The sequence below is a fragment of the Triticum urartu genome, chromosome 5A (genome assembly GCF_056163025.1).
Source record: "Triticum urartu cultivar PI428250 chromosome 5A, HENAU_Tu73, whole genome shotgun sequence".
NCBI lineage: Eukaryota > Viridiplantae > Streptophyta > Magnoliopsida > Poales > Poaceae > Triticum > Triticum urartu.
In genome coordinates, this window is record NC_141877.1 from 618,867,782 (window position 1) to 618,873,120 (window position 5,339).

A 5,339-nucleotide genomic window follows, 5' to 3' on the forward strand; every position below is an offset into this window, starting at 1 on the left:
CCTGAAGGTCTCGACAAGCCTGGCAAATGGTGCTCTTTTCATTCTAAGCATCCACAGAGCCTCGACGTCATTGCAGTTGTAGATGTAGTTCTGATTTTGGATCATCTCATGTTCCCGGGGAAACAATGGACCATAGCGGATCAAAGATCTCCCAGCACGATGAACAACTCTGGTGCATGAACATGACCCATGCATGAATCACACTAATCAGTGCTGCTGCCTGGATTATCAACCTCATCTGTGCGTCCATAACCTAGTCGACATCGACAGTTCATTTAGTGGGAAATCGATCCTACACCTAGCTTAATGGCCTAACCAGTGATCTAACAAAGGGGGGAGGGGTGCTGCTTACCAGCATCCGAGACGAGGATGGCGTAGGGGGAGCCATGGCACAGACTAGGTCGACCAGACAGTGGCCAACAACAAGGGCAGCACCAGATCCGCCACAAACGCCGTCGCCTCTTCTGCCGCCGCCTATAGCTCAGATCTGAAATCGCAGCCACCGCCGATGGTGGGGTAGTAGGGAAGAAAGGGGGCATTGGCTATGGGTGAGCGAGTGAAAGGGGGGTGAGGCTAATTTGGCGCCAGGACGACGCGCCAGATTTCCATCTCCCGCCATCCCCCTCGCCCTCGCCTCGCTCCTGCCCGTGCGACCTCGCGCCGCACTCAGCCTGGCTCGCGAGAAACTGCCGATCCGAGCGTTTCCAGTGAGCCAAGCTCTGGGCTGCTTTGAGGAGCGTGCGATGCAGGCCCAATAGGAAAACCGGGCAACCAAACAGGCCTCTCCCTTCCCGCGCAGGACTGGTTGGGCTCGATGCGGGCAACCAAACACGCCCATTGTGTCTGCCCCTGCAGCGCCGTAAGATCTGAGGTGTTGTACAAACTCATTGATGTAGCTATCCTGGAGTGCCTTATCCGCTATGACCGCTTGCATCTTCAGTGCGTTTGCCACGAAGCCCCTTCTTTCTTCTCCCTCAACCATGACTGTCCGGACGGCGCTCGCGACGCCATGGCGGTCGAAGGACCCGTCGTCCTTGTCCCTCACTACCTGCAACCCTACCTTCTCCGCTTCCATTTGTCGCGCATTGGGCCCTTGGTCGCTGAAGATGGGCAGCATGACGAGTGGGTGCCCGAATAGGAGCCCTTCGATCAGCGAGTTCCGGCCACAGTGCGTCAAGAACCCGCCGACGATCGCGTGCGCCAGGATGCTCATCTAGGGCACCCACCCCATGGCCACCAGCCTGCGGTCGTGGGTGTGCTCCTCGAAGCCAGGCGGGAGAGGGTCGTCATCGGCACCGATGGGCTTCCTGAGAGCCCAGAGGAAGCGCGTCCCGGTGAGCTCCAGGCCGAGGGCCAGCTCGCGCACCTGCTCCTCGCGAAGTGGCACCTCGCTCCCTAGCGCCACGTACACCACCGAGTCGGGCGGTTGTGCATCCAACCACCGAACAGTGGCATGGTCTTCTCCATTGCTGCCAGCGGCACGGCGGCAGAAGGCCGAGGGGCAGCATCGGCTTGCCATGGAGGGTTGCTAAGAGCGGGAAGGACTCAGGCTCCTACTCGACGCAGCTCCGGATGGCTGTTGGTGTGCATCTCTTCTCTGTCAAGATGCAGCGCCAGAGCCTGGACATACCCGATGACGTTCCATGCACGGCGACAAACCGTGTCATCGCATTCCGCTCGTAACTGGGCACAACGCGCCTAGCAGCGGTGGCCTGTTCAAACATAGAGGCAACGGCAGAGCCTGCCTCGGGGTGCTCCAATGGCGGGCGGGGGACGGCAGCGAACATGGCAGCGGTCGTCAGAAGCGCCGCACATGGTACCTGGCATTCAAGGCAACTAGATTTGAGACATGCATGTGATGGAACCAACAAAGCTGCCGGCCTGCCGCCAAACTAGCCGTCTCTGGTGGATTGCATCGTACCTTGTGCTCGAGGGCGGCGGCGGTGGCCCGGTGGTGGAAGCAGTCGACGATGATCCAGTGAGGCCTCGTGGCCTCGTCGGCGCACGCAGCGGCCAAGAACTCCCAAAGGGCGCGGCGAGGCCGTCGAAAGCCTTCTAGTGGAGCTCATGATCGGTGGCGGTGACATCGTTGGTGGACTCCGCGCTGTCGGGCAGGTTGTTGACGCACGGCAAGGGGAGCTCGACGAGGTCCACGTGCGGCGCCGCAGCGGGGCGCAGCGGCGGGAGGCGGGCGAGGTTGCGCGGGGTGGACACAAGGTGGCCGGGCAGCGCCAGGCGCTCGGCGAGCTCCAGGTACGGAAGCAGGTGGCCAAAAGAGAGGTAGGGGCAGAGCACGATGCGCAGCGGCGGCTAGGACGTGGCGTCCATGGAGAGCTGAAGCTTGGCTTACCGGCGTTGCGAATAGAAGGAAGCGGCGGCTGGCTCTTGGTGGTGCTCTGCTCACTGGTCACTGCTCAGCTGCTGACCCCGCGGATAAATAAAGAGACAACCAGGGCATGGGTGGCCGGTCGCTGAGATTTGGGTCTGGGTGCTCTCCTCCCGCCAACATGTGCGCTCACCTAAAACAGTGAGGCCATGTAGCAGCTGCACGCTTAAGGTAGCTCCCGAAACATGGCGGTCGGACAAGAAAAACCACTCGGTGGGTGCAATTACAAATGGATTTGGAAAGCCAAACTCCTTCTTAAGATCCAGATTTTTCTTTGGAAACTTTCTCAAGATGCAGTGCTCACTAGACAATTGATGCGTCAACGTAAATGGCCAGGAACCTGTGTGTTCCTTTTGCAACAGATTGAAACTTTCCAACATCTGTTCTTTGATTGCCCTGTTGGCAAAGTTGTCTGGCGATCGATTGGGGTCACTCTCGGGACAGACTTATGTCCTCGTAACTACTGGCAATTTTTTGTATGGTGCTACTCTTTCCTGCTCGACATGACTCTTTCTATACTGTGGCGTTGGGGGCAATTACTTGGTCCATCTGGCTGGCCCGAAAGAAAGCTACCTTTGAGAAGAAGATGATCAAATCTCCTTTTGAGATTGTTTTTGCGGTGGCTTCTTTTCTCTTATATTGGGCAGGTCTACAGGCTGGAGACAACGTCAAGCAACTTCGAGCGGGTGCGGAGATGATCCGCAACGGGACCCTGCTGCTGATGAGGGCCTGTGATGCGTCTAAGGGTGGAGAATGAAGATGCAGATCTTGCCGTGCGTTATACTTTTGGTAGTTGTTCGTTGGTTGGCTCCGTAACGAACATCTTAAAATTGTTATCCTTGTTCTATGATGGTTTCCATCCTCTTTTGTAATAGGTCTAGTGAAAATGCTGGTGCTGCTCAGGTTTTCGCCCCATAGCGCTCGTTTCGATGGCGGGTGCGTGCAGTGGGTTTCCTAGCAGTGCGTTGAACTCGCTCTCCCCTTCTCCCTGTTCTCAGACTCTTTTCTGTAACAGACCTTTGTATTTCCATTCTAAGTAATGGAAAGGGGGATAGCCCGGTTAAAAAAACATGGCAGTAGGACAAAACAAGATCTAGCCTTTTCCTGAATTTGATATCTGTCCTCTCTCCTGAATCTCCTTGCATTCTGACGGTGAAAATTCTAAACCAACGGACTTTTACGGGCATATTACGCTGGGCATGGGCCCCTAATCACGATTTCTTCCAATCAAATGGTCCTAGCTAAGCTTTTCAGTAAAGGTCTGTTATCATGTGCCTGTAGTTTTTTTTATTAAAGGAATATCGCAATGATACCAAATACACCCAACCTCTACACCAACAAGATATCCAAAGACATCAGGGATGCACACAACCAAGAACTAAAATAAAGAAAAGAAGAAAGAAAACAAAGACCCCATCACGGTGTTGAACCACTCGCAACAGTAGCACTCTAACCACCATCGAAGACAACACCAGTACTACAAACGAGATTCTCCAAAAAGCAATGCCTACATGAAGGAAACAAAGCACAAGCGTTGTCGTCGCATGATCGGAGATCTTGGGTTTTCAGTCTAGAGAAAGTTCGAGTTCCAAAACAATGCCTTAAACAAGACCATTACCGTGGTATCCCCAGCCCACCAGGGTTCAAGTCCTGGTGCTCGCATTATTTCTGGATTTGTTTTAGGATTTTCGGCGATGCGCTTTCAGTGGAAGGAGACGTTCCCGTCGATGATGAGGCGCCTACGGTGACTTCCTAAATCTCAAGATGATATGTCGGCTCAGTCTCTCGAAGGTGCTCATAGGGGTAGGGTGTGTGTGTGTGCGTTCATAGGGGTGAGTGTATGCGCGTGTATATGAGCGTTTGTGTCTGTACTGATGTTCAAAAAAAAGACCACTGCCAGATACTACCAATGAAGGCCAGACCTTGGATTTACACCCTGAAAGTCATGGCTCGATACTCGAGGAGCACCACCAAGAATGCAGTCCACCTATGTTGCCACCCCCGCTTGCCAAAGGCTGCTGCTGCAAGTCGCCAAACACACGACACATAGGGAGAACCCGTGCCGCATTGTTTTCAACACAACCAGTACCCTCTGTGTCAATACCAATCTTAGATCGCAGCCACCATGATTTCTCCACCTCTGTCAGGTTCATGAAAATCTATATTAAGACATGTCCATGGTACCTACAAGAAGGCAAAGCTTTGTGCCTCGCCCAAATGAAGCCACTCTGGCTGATGATAAGGGCGCGCGCGACCGCATCAATTCCGCTCTAGATATCATGTGCCTGTAGTTGTTGGGAGGTCTTCTATGGGAGCTACCACGGAAAACCTTGGATCTTTATATGTCAAAAAGAAAATTGTAGTTTTTTTGGAAAAATGTAGTTTATGTCTTTTGTGTTAGTTTCGTGGGTTTTCGATGATCGTGTCGAAAATTGGTCTCTCGAGCTTTGCCTTATACCGGCATGGCTTTCACGGTCGATGTTGGGAAGCTAATAATGTGTTGGTTCTCCCATCGGTGGCAATGAAGTAGCGGTTCTCCCATCGATGGCTAATACCTTTGTGAGGGTTTGTGTTCCTAGTCACATGGTGCGCTTGACGGTTTGAAAGATTCCCACCTACTGTGGTCTGCAACTATTCAAAATATTTGAATATTGTGAAACTTGTGTGTGATATGGTATTATGTAGATTCTTGAGGGCATCTCTAAAGCATACCTCAAACCGTCCGAATATGTCTGGACCCTGCGGTCCAGATGTATTTTGTCATGCAACTGTATCAGTCCGTCGCCCGATCTGGACGCGTTTTCCCCCGCAAATTGAAAGCAAACTAGGGGGCTTTACGAAAGCCTGAACAACAGCCACATCTGACTCCGACACACCCAACCCACTCAAGTCCCCCTCCCGGTCCCATTCTCTCTCACTCGGCCCGTGCTCCTCCTTGCTTTGCATCCATGCC

The 5,339-nt window shown here is 53.3% G+C and overlaps 1 pseudogene; it reads right to left on the reverse strand.

The window, feature by feature from the left end:
- Positions 1 to 203: 203 nt before the first annotated feature.
- On the reverse strand, positions 204 to 2,328 carry LOC125507510 (UDP-glycosyltransferase 91D2-like; annotated as a pseudogene).
- Positions 2,329 to 5,339: the final 3,011 nt, after the last annotated feature.